Consider the following 15728-nt stretch of genomic DNA (forward strand, 5'->3'; position numbering starts at 1 on the left):
CACCTAGGTGGAGAATTGCAGTACATTTATCTGCTTTGGTTTTGTTCTGTGCTGTCATTGCTAGCAGTATCCCATCTGGCTTGTTTGAAGATAGTTCAGCTATCTCCTGGAATGGACTACAATTTTACAATAAAGGGGGATAAGGTAGTTTTTGTTCTGAAACACGTCTAATGAAGTCCCTTCTACAAGAAGGGAAGCCTGATGAAACTGAGCTTTTACATAACTGGTAGGATCAAGTAAAAAAAAAAAAAGCCACACAGAAGGTACTATAACTTGTCTTCATAGTCCCTTCCTAAAAACTAAGAAAACAGTAAGCAGTATTTTTATATGCATTAACTCAGGCTCATGCAACAGCTTGCCAGTGCTGTGAATTCCTTTCTGGCAGGACTCCATACATAACAGTTTGGAATAAAAGGCCATAGAAGATTGATGTGGCATTGATTCATGAAAATAAATCCAGAAATATGTGATTAAAATTAGTCTTCCTGCACAAATTTGGAGATCTTAACAGACATTTCCTTAGTATCTTGCTTTTGTGGGCGTCCACAGAGATTCCTGTCAACATTTAATTAACATATTTTTGAAATCTCCTTCTGTTGAGTTTTTCAAGTGAACCTTGTAAAGTACTTTAGAGAGAAAATAAATCCCAATACAAAAGAAGAATCAACATATCCCTATGGCTAAGCCAGTAAAGTGAACAAGCAAAGTACCAAACATATTTTCCTGCTTTTTATGCTCATTTTTAATTTGCTTTCATATAATCCCTCTGCTTTACATAAGGCTAAATTAAGTCAATGAATTACTTGCCATGCCCTCTAGTTGAAGACAGCTAAGGTTACATGATGAGATCAGTACTGAGTGAAAGAATGTTACCATATGCTGGGAATATGAATCACTGGATAGGCAGTCTGGTTATCTCTCCATTTCTAGAATTGACAGGAGAATCATCATAGTACCGACAAGCGAAGAGATGGTTGTGTCTCTTAAGGCAATTCTTACTGTGTCGGATTTTTGAGGGAGGCACATGTCTAATTTCTTGTTGTGTTTAATCAATCTCTTGCTTGAAAGACTGCATTATTTTTTCTCTACACTGGGAAAATGTTGCATGATTCATCCTGGCTGCTTGCTTACCTTGTAAATAATCTTTGTACCGTGTGTGCCTATAACTACACCTGGTCTTTCACAGTCCTTGTTTTCTGTGTGCAGTGCCTCAGTGGGGAAGTCTGCTCTCAGACTCCCAGACAGTTCGGTGCAAATTCATGTAGGTGCTTAGGTCATGCTGTGCGTTACTCCTGTTTCTATGTGCGTAGCCATACTTTGCTTAGAGCGGGAGGGTTTCTGGGTTTCTCTAAAAGCAATACTACTGTTTACCAGAGTAAGGTGTGCCAGAGTGACTTCAGTTTAGTTCTTTATTTATAGGTCTGTCTTTTATTGATTTAAATATTACATTTGTCTGTTGTCCTGGTTTCGGCTGGGATAGAGTTAATTTTCTTCCTAGTAGCTGGTATAGTGCTGTGTTTTAGATTTAATAGGAGAATAATGTTGATAACACACTCATGTTTTGGTTGTTGCTAAGTAGTGCTTACGCTAGTCAAGGACTCTTTAGCTTCCCATGCTCTGCCAGGTGCACAAGAAGCTGGGAGGGAGCGCAACCAAGACAGCTGACCCAAGCTGACCAAAGGGATATTCCATACCATATGACGTCATGCTCAGTATATAAACTGGGGGGAGTTGGCTGGGAAGCAGCGATCGCTGCTCGGGGACTGGCTGGGTGTCGGTCAGCGGGTGGTGAGCGGTTCCATCACTGGGTTTTGTTCCTCTCTCTCTCTTTCCCTTGTTGTTTTCCTCTTCATTACAATTTATTATTATTATTGTTGTTGTTGTTTTATTATTTTATTTCAAGCATTAAACTGTTCTTATCTCAACGCACGAGTTTTTTTACTTCTGTCCTTTTGATTCTCTCCCCCATTCCACCACAGGGGAAGGGTGAGCGAGTGGCTGTGTGGTGCTTAGTTGCCGACTGAGGTTAAACCACGACATCTGTGTATCCTAACATAGCTGAAAATAACCTGAGCTCCTTGACAGAGCCAAGTGGAATTGTCAATTAATTATGTCAATTAAAAGTTCCTGTTTCATAAACTTGACAGCAAGAGATGGATCCAAAATCTGTTGAAATCGGTGGAAAGCCTCTCATGGAAGGGCAACGTTAGATCCAATCCTAACTGTTGGATGTCATTGAAAGAGAACATATAGGATGAAAAACAAAACCCCAGAAAAGGACACAAAGAATACAGCCTGACTCAGAATGTGCTGTGAATTAAATACTTAGAATAAAATGCTAAGATGTAAAAGAACTGTGTAATCTTACTTAAGATGTAGCCATATGGAAGTTAGACATGCAACATTTCATGGGCTGGTACTCAAAATGAACAGTACAAAACTGCTTGCTGTGCCAAGTTCTGCTAAGCTGAAAAATGCATTTCCATTTGACTTCAGGGGAATCGTAGTGCTGAAACTATCATGAAAACTTGTCCTGCTGAGTTTAACTCAGTTTATGGGTTTCATTTTTACTAGATTGTTTGATTTCTCTCATTTTCTGGGGCCAGATGAGAAGGTACTTTTTCAGTGTACATGTGACCAAAGTTATACAATGTACCTCTTTGTTGATTCTTATGGTGGTTTACATGTAGTAACTGCAAAATAGATTTTAACTTACCGTTGCGATTTGCCCTTCTTGAAAATTCTTTGATATTGATGGTCTGAGAAGCTAAAGCTGGCAGGCTTTTCAAGTCTTTTATTGACGAGAATTTTTCTTAAGTCATTGTGAAAAGATATATCTGGTTATGTTCAAGGTATGTCTTAAATTATGCTGAAATTTTTATGCTTTATTTTTAAATATACCAAGTGCCTTTGAAAATATAATGAATATTCACCAAGGTCAGGTATAAACCACTGTGAGATTGTAGGCCATATGAGAGACTGCTTGATTCTGCCTAGCTGGCTCATTAATGAAAGGGTATGTAGGAGTGGCATGGATATTTGGTGTGTTTGTTACTGGTACTTTTTGGATAGTTTTGCACTTCACCATCTTTCTGTTTCGGCAGTCAAATAGAAGAGGGTAAAAACAGGCTACTACACTTCCATGTATTTTAGAGGAGTGGTGAAAGAATTTTAGGTCTTGAGGCAATGCAAGAATTGGGAAGGACTAGAGATATCTGGGAAGAGAGTCAGAGTACATAGTTCATGAGCGCTTGATTTGCTCAGTGTGGTCTGCTGGGTTGCAAGTTAACATGCAGGAAACTTAGAAGTGCAGAACAAATCATCAACAAAGCAAGAAAGAAAAGAGTGCTGAAAAAACTAGAGAAATCTCAACAAAAGATCAAAATTTATGACCAAAATAAAATTCTTGCAATTCCCTATTTTTCTGCATAAGAGGAGAAACTAAGAGGAAGGAATATACTCTGATATAGCTGATAAACCAGAGAATGTAAAATTATAGTAGACCCACTGCCTGTGCACTTTGGGCCAGGTACAGCTTATTACTTCATGGTAAGAGTTTTGTGCAGTGCTATACCATAGAACGGCTGGGGTTGGCAGGCAGCTCTGGAGGTCATCAGTCCAACCCTGCTCAAAGCAGGGTCAATTAGAGCAGGTTGTCAGGTTAAAGGTCTGAATCCAATCTTCTGTTTTGTGATTTGAACATTGAACAATCACTGAGTCTTTCAAGATGCTCAAAGAAATCTGAACGTCCCCCTTCCTGCTCTTCATAACCAGTGTACAAATATTCTTGAATATCTTGCCCTTTAGTAAATCTTTAGCAACATAATAGCTTATTGGGCTGCTGAAGCAAATCTAAATTCTGTTGAAGAAAGAGATTTATTGAAATTGATGTGGTGACAGTGGTTTTTCATGTGGGTAAATAAACCCAGTAAATAGCAGAAGTAATTTCTTAATAGAAGACTGAAGCATTAGGGACCTGGAAAAACGTCTCATGAGAGATTGAACTAGTAACTTCTTATACAGCCAAAGGGTTGATCTGTTAAATTCAGGAATGAAGGACTTGGATTGGAGTGCTGGAATTGTGTGTGAGGAGAAAGTGAGAAATACCACTAAAAAAGGAAAGATCGAGAAAACAGAATAACAAACTTCAGGCACACAACCTTGTGAAAAAGCTGTAAAAGATGGAGCTTTTTATGTATAGTTGGTTTGAAAGATCTCAAAACTGTGAACAAAGGAAACAGCTCTTGTTTGATTCCCTCTGCTCAGGAAAACAGGACTTTGCTCACGGTAAGTTAATAGAGTTAGTTGGCAGCCTGCTCAGGTCAAATGGAGTAAATGGAAGTGCCACTTCTTAGGCTATAAAGCGATATCCCTATTGTTACACTACAGAGCTACAATCTTACATTTCTGTACAATGCAGTACAGGACTGAGTATCTGCTTATGCCTGTAGGATCCATTGCTCCTAGCATTTTTTTGGCTGCTGTGTTTTGTTTGAGCTTTTATGTTCAGTATTGCAAAAACTAACTCTGTACAGCGTATTTAACATAGTGATTCTTGACAGTTGCAGCTGGTGTTTATTATATATTATTTTGTTTATGGTACCAAGTTAAATTCTGTGTTTCCCAAGAACCAGTCTGTCAACATCTTTCTTAACCCAGTGCCAGAGTAAATAGGAAACCTTACTCATAATGAGCATTCTGGATTATGCCAAGAGCAGAAAGCTCACATTTCTTTCAGTGTTTTGGTTTTGTTTTTTTTTTTTTTTGATTGCATATGTCAAACTCCAGCTATTCTTTCCTTTATTACTGTAATAAGAAAATTAAATTGTATCATGGACAAATAATTTCTAATGAACTCGTGGCACTCTGTGTTGCCATGACATAATACATAATGAACGCAGATATGTCTTTTTTTTCTTATATTGGTGAAGCTGTTGTCCAAAACATTGGCAGTTAAAATGACAAGAATTAGATAGTCTACTGTGTGGCAGACAAGGGTGCAGATATCTGTCATACGTCCACCTTCTTCTGAGAAAGCTTTTTGCCAGGAGAAAATAGTCATTCCTATCCCCAATGGGGCAACGTATGATTCTGGAGTACTCTTTCTTTGTGCGTAAAATGACACTTTACCTGGAACAGTAGGTGGCTTCAGTTATCTCTGCTCATGTATTTATTCTGCATATCTTTTCTCACCTTATGCTAGATTTAAAAACAATGGATCAAGAATTAGGAAGGTCTTGCAGTCTTTGCAGCTTTGCAATTGGACATTATCTAAAAACTTTGCTATGTGTCTGTAACTTTACTTTCATTTCCATACATTATACCTCAGCTGTGGCAGCTGAATTTGATACTGTCAGAATGCTGAACCCATTGGCCAAGTGAAAAATGCCTGCCCTGAGGATTTGATTCTTAATAGGTTCTTAAATTAGGAGGAGAATGAACCGCTATTTTCATCTATTTTGACATCCAGAGGAGCACAACTGTAAGAGCTTAATCCAAGAATTTCTAACTTAGTTTGAGCTAAAAGTAATCTCTAAGAAAGATGTTTGACTGCTCCTCAGGGATGGAGTAAATAGGAAACCTGACTCAGAATGCTGGATGCAACAATCAGAAAATCTCTTACATCCTTCGCTACCTTACCCCTATGTTTAATTAAGCTCAATGATAAAGATGTACATCTTAGAATCATAGAATCATTAAGGTTGGAAAAGACCTCTAAGATCATCAAGTCCAACCGTCAACCCAACACCACCATGCCCACTAAACCACATCCCTAAGCACCTCATCTACACATCTTTTAAATACCTCCAGGGATGGTGACTTAACCGCTTCCCTGAGCAGCCTGTTCCAATGTTTAACCACTCTTTCAGTAAAGAAATTTTTCCTAATATCCAATCTAAACCTCCCTTGGCGCAACTTGAGGCCATTTCCTCTCGTCCTATTGCTTGTTACTTGGGCGAAGAGACCAACACCCACCTCGCTACAACCTCCTTTCAGGTGGTTGTAGAGCGCGATGAGGTCTCCCCTCAGCCTCCTCCTCTCCAGGCTAAACAACCCCAGTTCCCTCAGCTGCTCCTCATAAGACTTGTGCTCCAGACCCTTCACCAGCTTCGTTGCCCTTCTCTGGACACACTCCAGCACCTCCATGTCCTTCTTGTAGTGAGGGGCCCCAAACTGAACACAGGATTCGAGGTGCGGCCTCACCAGTGCCGAGTACAGGGGCACGATCACCTCCCTGCTCCTGCTGGCCACGTGCCTTTTTTCTGTCTGATGAAAGAAGAACCTGGTGGTGGTTCACTGGGGTTTTCAGTTGTCAGACAACTCTAGGAATCCACGATGTGGATATCTATATATATATAGATTGTCCATTACATAGGGATATGTAATGAAGAGAGGAAATAAGGAAACAAGGATATTCTGACCCTTTCCTAGGACTTCATGCACTAGGGGTGAAACTTACGGCTATGTAATAATATGATATAGGAATTAAGATATTTAAAAACATTTTATGAAGCATATTAATGATATTAACAGCCTTTTTATAATACCCAATGACTACAACACTACCAGTGTACCAATCCTTTTCCTTGGTTGCTTGATAGCCTCCTGGGTACGTACTCTCTGTCAGTTATCTTTTCACAGAGTATGCCTTGTGTTCAGTTTTTGATTGTAAGTAGCTGCTTCAGGTAAATGGGGCAGTGCAGCAAGTAGGCATATTAGTGTTTCAAATACTGACATGAATCAGTGGATGTTTATCAAGCAGAGGATACAGCTTTGAACAGTTTTTCTTTTATAATCTTACATCTTCTTAGGCATGTGGCCTTTGGAGAAGCTTCATCAAGTGATTAGAAACCCCCACCAGTTGCTTAGTTACCTTCTTTCTGGAATTTAGACTTAAGTAAACAGCAATAATAAAATAATCTGTACTACTCTTTGTATGGTAGGTAGACACCCACTTCTGAATTGAATATACCTGAAGGAACTGTCCTTTGCTGTGGGTGTTCCCTTTGTCGGTGTGGGTATCTTATGGATAGACATTCCTTTTGACACCTTCTGCTCCTGCTCTTTACTTTCTGGTGTGACTCATTTTTGGAAGACAGGGGAAATCAGATATGTACATGGTATCCTTCTTCAGTTGCTAGGGAAAAGTGCTGTATGGCTTCTTGAAATGATACCTTACTGCTTTGCGCTACATTATCTCTTTGAATTGCAAATCTGCTTTTGCTCTATTGTCTCTTGTCCAGTTGCATATGGTCTAGCCCAGGGCACTCCAGAGGCTTTCATTCTGCCAGTGATTTTTGCTTTGAGGGTGATCATTGGAATTGCCCTTTATTATTTTACTACTGCCCTGTGCAGATTCTGTAAGGAGCCATCACCGTCGCCGCCTCCTGCAGAGCCACGTCTGCTGGTAAAGGAAGTGGGCATGTCTGTGTAGCTGCTGGGCAAATGTGGGGAGTTAGTGGCTGGTGAGTTTATGTAAAGACATCTTCCTTACTGAGAAAATGGGTTGACAGGTGAGATCCTAACATGGAGTGAGCCTCTCCTCCAAAGTAATTGTAACCCTTTTTTCTCTCTTGCTTTTGTTCAGATGACACCACTTGAGACTATTTACCCCAGGGTTTGGTTGTGGGGAGCCTTACGGAAGTTATATTGGATATATGCATATTACATTTAGGCATGCAATATGGGGATTGTGACGTATCCTACCCTTGCACCCAAAGCTTAAAAGAATTAGAAGCCACCTTTTATGGGAGGACATGGCTGTTACACTGCCAGGTTAGGTCTGGCTCTTCTTTCTTTTCCTCTGATTCAAATAAGAGAGCATACTGATCTCTATGATTGCAGGGTATATTCTCTCTTGGTGCACAGAATTAAAAACCCCTATTTTTCAGTATTAGTACGCTATTTAAATTTTCATGTGCGAATTGGCTCTGCTGTACTGGGTAGCCCGATTAAATGAGCACTGTCTATTTAGGTAGTGTTGAATGAAAATAATCCTCTCAATTCAGACCCAACATATCAGTCACACTGAAAAAACTGTGGATAATTTTATCTATGCCGTACATATGAAAGAGACTTGAAGCACAGATGGCAAAATCCACACCTACCCACAGTTCGGGGCTAACCTCTGTGGCTAAAGGAAAAACTCTTTTGTGATGAGTGAATGGAATAGCTAAGTGATCTGGAAAAATGTCAAATGCATGGAGATAGCCTACAAACTGCAAATAGCTAAGAACCTACCTCTGCAGCCCTTGTTTAGTTCTCAGCTACCATGAGTTGGTCCTCACATGGCACATGCATGTCTCTACTACCCAGTGGAAGCACAGTGCAGAATTTGCAAAATAGGTGTTCGCCTATGCTTGGACATCTGCTTTATAGGGGGAGAAATATAGTTTCTTTTTAACCACACTGAAAATTTCTAAAACATTCTTTCTTCTGAAATATTTAGCTGAAATACTACATCCAGGTGCAGTGCTAGATACAAGTTTTAGAGGTGCTTCATTAGGCTGACTTATTAAACTGCATGATTTCCTCATAAATCCATTATCCCATATTCAGGCAAAAGTGAAGCAATCATAAACTTTGCTCTTATCCAGGCAGCAATGCATGTATGCATACTTTTATGCACGCACACACACAAAATCCTCACACATAGAATTTATATTAAATATGAAATAGCAAATGTATATATTTATACATTCTAAAATCTGTTTCTAAAAGTGTGGCATCTGTAGACTTGGCAATGATTTTACTGGAGCTAGATCCAAAATTTATTTAATTTATGAAAGCCTTTCCTTTTACTTCACTGGTAGTTGATTAGGCAGTATTTGTGTATATTGCCTAGTATTCACACATAGATATATGTATAAAATCAGGGATGGTGTCGTTCTGTCCTGGAATTTGATGTTCACCATAAAAATGAGTATTACAGAAATTCTCAAAAGGCTTTAGTTTGCAGCTTCAGGGGAATGACAGAATCTCCGATCACCTGCTACAAGGCTAGGAGCAGTGATCATCTCTTCACAAGCCAGGCGGGTGGTTATAAGGCAGGTGTACCCTAAGTGCAACTCTACAGTCTGTGCAGACCAGGAACTAGAAAATAGGTCGTAAGAGTTTTCAAAGTTGTAGAAACGTCTGTTATCTTTTATTGGCAGATATTGAATACCTGGAAAATCAAATTATTTATGGAACTGTTGCCCTAGTTCAGCTGCATGATTTTAAAGGATGTAAATACCCTGTTCTGCAGCGACTAGTTGAACTCCTGAGGATAATAAAAGTTTTAGAAGGCCTATAACATTTTCAACATGAAATGGATCCCTAGCGTAGCTATTCTGAGTCTCAGATACGAACAGTATTTCCCCTCCATGTTCTTTAAGAAGAGGTTAGACCATGTGATAACACAGTATATTTTTTAATATAATAATTGAGAAATCGCCTTTCAAGGATAATTTAGACTATTACTTGAATTCTCTTTATTTTGTTCGGGTCTGTTTTTTTTTTTTTATGGTGAGAAAAAGGAGTAGCTGTAATGAAGCTGATCTGGATTCTGGCAGTTGGAGGTGGATTATGGAACATGTGTGATGAACAGCGAGCCTACTTCGTTCCTTTTAAAGTGCATCTTAAAGTGACTCTATTCCCTCTTCACCCAGCAACACGCAGGTGTGAATACTCTGAACAGCTGTGATTCTGTACAGTTCGGTGTCCAAGTCTTCCTCAGTAACTAAACCTGATAATAGATAAGCTACACCGCAAACATAAACAAGCGATATAACTGTCTAATTGGACACAAAGAAGCTTAAGATTAGCAGTAGAGCATGACAAAGAAGCAGGAATCTCAAGAGTGAGGCTGATATTGCATCTTTTGTCTGTGTATTACAATAATATGCCACAGTGCCTAGTGATTGTTCTTTTTAGAGTAAGCCCTTTAATGGGTTTAAGAGGCAGATTTTAGAGTCTTCACAGTTCTGGATGTCACTCTAATGAAAAATGGGGCTAGAATTATTCTCAGCAATATTGCAGAATGGGTAGCAAGGAACAAATGTTAGTGAACAGCTGCATTGTAATTTTAATGCCTCTTTTTAAAATAATGAGCAGCAGAGCTGTGCTTGTGGCACAGTGTGCAGTAGACTGAACAGGCCCTTTCCTGACGTAGAGATGCGGTACCCAGCCATAGAGATTTCGCTATCACCTGCCCCTGCTGTGTCCGGGGTGTGTGCAGCGGTGGCTATTGCTGTGCAGGCAGACATTCCTAGCACGGCTGCTTAGGCCTCTCCCCTGCATCTTTACATACTCTTTCTTGGTGTCAGGAATGGTCCTTGCTCAATTCATCCTCTTTCTCACTTGTGTGATAGCAGATTGGGATGTGTAGATAGCAAACAGAGGCTGCTGTGGAGGAGAAGGTAGCTGTGAGGAGAAGAAAAGCTGTGGGTCTTGGAAGGACGTGGATTGCAGTTGAGATCAAGGGAAGAGAAAGCAAAGAGAGGCCCACATCTGCAACATCCCCAGCCATCCCGTGGCGCCCCAAATGACTGCAAACCAGAACAAACACTGTCATCCCCTTCTCTCCGAAACATCTTCTGACTTCTTCCTTTCCATGTTCTTTGTCCACTAACTTGGTCTGAGTCCTCTTCCATTTTCTCTACCCTGCTCCACTTCATCCCCATCGGCCAGAACCCCCTGGTTTGCCACCAGAAAATCATTTGTTGGTGACCAAAAATTGAGCTTTTTCCTCCCGAGTTCTCACCCTTTGAGTATCAGCATTCAATTTTGCCTACGCTTGGGAAATCTTGGGCTGGCTGTGATTGGAATTTTATACTTGGCTACTGTAATCAGATCTTAAGAGCTGCCATAATACAAATATTAAATGAAAGTAGGCCTAGCTTTGTTTAAACAGGTTGACTGCCTCTCATCTAGAAGAAATGTGGTGCAGGTTATTGCAAGCTCCGAGTTACTAATGAAGGAGCATTCACAGAATAATTTGTATTTGGTTATGGGAAGAAAGAATGAAAACAAGAGTACAAGCAAAGCGAAGAGATACAAAAGGGTTCCTGCCATGTGGCTAGATGCAGAAGACAATTGACAAAAATGTATAGAGAGATACAGAATTAGAAAGCCAATGAATACCGTATGCTCAAAAATATTATCCTAACTCCTGACATAGCAAAAACCTCTTGGGCAATTGCCTTGCGTGTTGTGCCATATGACATCCCCTGAATGATTCCATACATGATATTGACTCTTACCCACTAATACTGAAATCCTTTCAAATCATAGGGAAACAGGAATTAACACATTTATAGTTTTTATTAAATTAATTATTTTTATAATTTAAATTTTTTCTTACTTAAACTCCAGAGGTTTCATTAGTGGGTTTATTTAGAGCTTAAATCCTGTATCCATCATAAAACTGATTTGCTCAGCTTTGCTGAAAAAGCTCACATATGGGCTTAGAGCTCATATTGCTCTTATTGGCCTGCAGCTCGTTTTAATGCTAAGTTTCAGTTACTTGCAAAGTAATAGTTTTAACACTACCTCTTCACTCCAGTGGTGAAAACAGCCTGTTGAGATTTTAATGTTTCCTTTTCTGTGGGCTATTAGGAGCCATTAGTGCTGAAAGATCTTGACAGAGCCTGCAGAGATAAAGATTTCATGAATAAAAATTCATAGGCTCATAGGATAATTCAGGTTGGAAGGAGCCTCAGGAGGTCTCTAGTCCAGGCTCTTGCTCAAAGGAGAGTCAGCTGTGAGATCAGAATAGGTTGCTCAGAACTTTATCCGGTCAGGTCTTGAAAACTTCCAAGGGTGGAGACTCCGAAACCTCCCTGGGCAAACTGTTCCACTATTCCCATGACGGAAAACTCATTTCTCTTAGAAAAATATGTCATGGTAAGATTCTTAACAATCAAGAAAATACAGAATTAAAACTAAGTAAATGGGCTCTTGGAAAATAACAGAATTATATGTAGAAATTAGGAGTATTATCTTTTATTTATAGTATCGTAGCTGCCAGAGAATTGGATGAGGAACTGAAGCTTGTTTTGATGGCAGCTTTGCAAATGTGAGAATATAGTTTCTACCTCAAGAACATTAATACAAATGCTAGTGGTTTATAATTACTTTTCTCACACTTCTCTTTATCACGTTTATCTCTGCAGCTCTGCTGAAATTATTAAAATGAATAAGATAAGTGATGTTTTCAATGACTAAGGTAAGTAATCTTGATAGAAGAAAGAAATTTTTTACAATGAGAATGATCAATCACTGGAACAACCTCCCCAGGGACGTGGTAGAGTCCCCATCGCAGGAGGTTTTCAAGATGCGATTGGACGGGGTGCTAGATAATCTCATCTAGGCTCCCTTTCCCATGGAAGGTTGGACCATATGATTTTTTGGGGTCTCTTCCAACCTGGGCTGTTCTATGGTCCTGTGAGGTTCTTTATACTGGTAAAAGTAATAAAAAAACAAGTAACCCATGTAATCAAAAAAGATCAAGTAATCTGAGATACACCAATGAATAAAAAACGGGGGACGATAGCGCAGTATTTGACAAGAAGGTTAGGTTTCTAATATTGCATTTTAGTTGTATCATATGTTAACAAAACTAGGAAGTAATTAGACTGCTACTGGCAATCTTGTTTTATTCCACACGGTGTCATCACATTTTAGGGACTATTTTAGTGGTGGTAAAATAGGTTCCAGGATGTAACAGACATACTATCAAGTACATGAGACCCCTTTTCCCTCTCCGCTGCCCCAAAATAACTGTCTCTGTGAGCTGCTAAGAGAAAGTTAACACATTTTTGCAGATTGCGTTCATATGCATCACTAATTTTTTCTGAATCCATAATTCTGTTGCACCATTGCATATAAGAGCAGATTGATTTGAGAGGAGTAATTACCCAGAGCTTCATTACAAATCCTCGTTGTTACTGTGTTACTGTATTCCGTTTGCCAGAAAGATAGCAGGATGATAATTAAGAAGGGAAGCCACTTGCAGTGGCTATTTTATAGCAGTCAATTGATAGGAGGAAAACTCTGTTATCAGTCACCCTTGTGTAGCTTACCCCAGAGCCCTTTTGAGGTAGTATATAGCAGAGCTTGTCACTGGGGGTGTATTTGTAACTTTATTATTATTATCTATTTCTTTTTTACAAAATGTTACAAAACAAGTAGCAGTCTTACTTCAGGCTGACTACATGGAAGAGCAGTCCCTTTGGCTGGAATGGGTCAACTCATGTAAAGAGTATTCAGTGTGGCAAGCACCATGCTAAAGGTAAAATTGCTTCATTACGTTGGAGATTAATCACCATAGAGATTTGAGTGAGATTAGTCTTTAGTTCTGTGATGGAAATATTACAGAATTTTAGTCTTATCACTACCTGTAGGGAATCGTAACAAATAGTTACAAATATAAGACAGAATTAAGGATAAATCCATGAATTAGAAGGCTGTTTTGCGGTGTCAGCTAGATGCAAATGAATTGAATAGTTGGACTTTTTCTCCTTAGGAAATTAATTTTGTGATAAAAAGAGGAAAAAAAATGTTAACTTACTAATAGCAGCTTGAAAATCGACAGTTTGTGGAGATGGAACCCCCTGAATCTCAGTACTTTTCATAGCTACTTGCTTAAAAGCCATTAACTTATGCAAAGTTACAAATTTTTGATTAAGGGAAAGACTATCAGGTGCTTACAGTGATAGATTTCCTTTTCTGGTTTCCTTATGAGTTGTGAGAATTTGTCATCAAAATGAAGAATTGTGTCTATTAGAGCTCTGTACAGGAAATGTGTTACAGAAAAGATGAGGTGGCAGCTGTATGTCATGTAATACAGTTCTGATATACTGATGTTATTTTGATGGGGGTGAGTGCAAATATTCAGGACTGGTGTAATACAAAATGGATATGTATAGGGTTGATTAAATATAAATGGGTTGTAGTATATGAGTTGTAGTACTGCTTTCAGAGGAATGTCTTTTGGAAATTGTCAGGTTGTAGCACACCCAGAACCAAGATTTAGATTGGAGATGTGTTTAGTTTTTAGGATTTAGGCATAATCATGTTTCTGAATTCCACTAGAAGTGAACTAGCAGTAACTGAAGCTCGAAAGCAGTATAAAGTCTTTGGCAGTTTTGAAAGTCCGAATAATTTCATTCTCAATGCCTGAGGCTGCAGTACAACTGATATGACAGTATGTTTCATCTGTGACAAAGTTATATTGAAAAGTTGACAAAATTGATGAGTTCATTTTTAATATAATGAATTATACTTTATGTTATCTTCTGGATGTTCAGATAGAAATACTGCATCAAAAACACATCAAGAAGTATCTTTGGCAGATAATGATCTGCTACCAAGACCTACAGCAAACTAAAGAAGACTTGGTGGTTTCACTGTTAACATCGTAATATTAAATTCTCTTTACCGAAAACTTAATGATATAGTTTTAATTACTCTTGCATTCCAAGTGCCATTGCTCTAAGAAAAAAACCTTTGGAAGTTTGAGTTTTAATTGACCTAAAAGTTCATTATTGTCTGGATATCTGGAGAGATGCCCTCAGTTTGTCCTTTCTGAATTAGTCTGTTATTCTTTAAACTGTACTGCATTCTGAAAGATTCCAGAAAGCTTATTGTTTCTGAAAATCAAATCATGGTTTTCCATTATGTTTTAAAATGTTTTGACTAAATTGTCTCTGTTCCTTTCTTTTTAGAAGCAATATGTTACATGTAACTAAGGGAGATTTCAGATTCATGCATTCTTCATTAGATCTTTTCTGTTGCCTGTCAAACCTGTAGTCATCAATTATTTTGTGTTATAGATCAATTATATCTTTAATGATGTAGTAGATATTTAGTGGGAAGCTCTTATACTAACTCATGCAGAAATAGCTGTAAAATAAGTATACGATCTTCAATAGGTGCTGGAGGTGTGAGTGAGTGGTACTGGTGGCATATAATATGTGGACATCTGTTCATCATGAGTACCCTCATGTCTTAGCAAGAAGATACCTATATTCTGGAATACGAGGGCATTAGGTGGACTACCAGTTGCTCCAGAGTGTCTGAATTGCTGACAGTGATCATGGGAGACCTGGAGATTGAGGAGCATTTATTACATTATGGTGATTCCAAGCCAGGAGTAGCTGGTAAAATCTTCACTAGGTTTTCAGTCAAACCTCACTTCTGTATAACTCCTCTTTCATTAATTTTTATGGGTGCTTCTGAGTTGAGTTGAACTTGCTTAGAAATGGCAGTTGGCTCATCTAGTTTAATTGAATGTTATTAATGAAATTGCATTTGCCAACAACCTTGGCACTAACACCCTTCGTGTGCGGTTGGAAACACTATTTAGTTACAAAGCAGTTGAGTAATTGTTAGCAGATGGAAGTTAGCAGGCTTGTAATAAAGTTTTCGTTTCCTCAGACTGTCTAATGGCTTGAAAATAAAGCAAGTTTACATTAACCAACTACAATTTGTTTATTAGGTACTACAGTTAAAATATCAGATTCATTTTTGGAGGTTTCTTATTTTGTACATTTCTAGTTGAATTTTGCATGATTTGCAGTCTAGATAGAAATTATTTTTCTGGCAAATGAGATTGAAAAGAAGACACTATGCAGTATTTTGTTCTAGTGGTTTTGGAAATAAATTCATACACTCAAGAAGACAAGAAATATGTATTTTTTCACTTAAAGTACTATGCCATTACTCATGAATTTTGCATGGCTATG

General features: G+C 38.7%; 1 protein-coding gene across 1 annotated transcript in view; it reads left to right on the forward strand.

Annotated features, from left to right (window-relative positions):
- The window catches only part of TMEM163 (transmembrane protein 163), a 105515-nt gene that overhangs the window by 65138 nt on the left and 24649 nt on the right, over window positions 1-15728 (forward strand). The gene's annotated exons all lie outside the window — the stretch shown is intronic.

The sequence above is a fragment of the Calonectris borealis genome, chromosome 6, assembly GCF_964195595.1.
Source record: "Calonectris borealis chromosome 6, bCalBor7.hap1.2, whole genome shotgun sequence".
Lineage (NCBI taxonomy): Eukaryota > Metazoa > Chordata > Aves > Procellariiformes > Procellariidae > Calonectris > Calonectris borealis.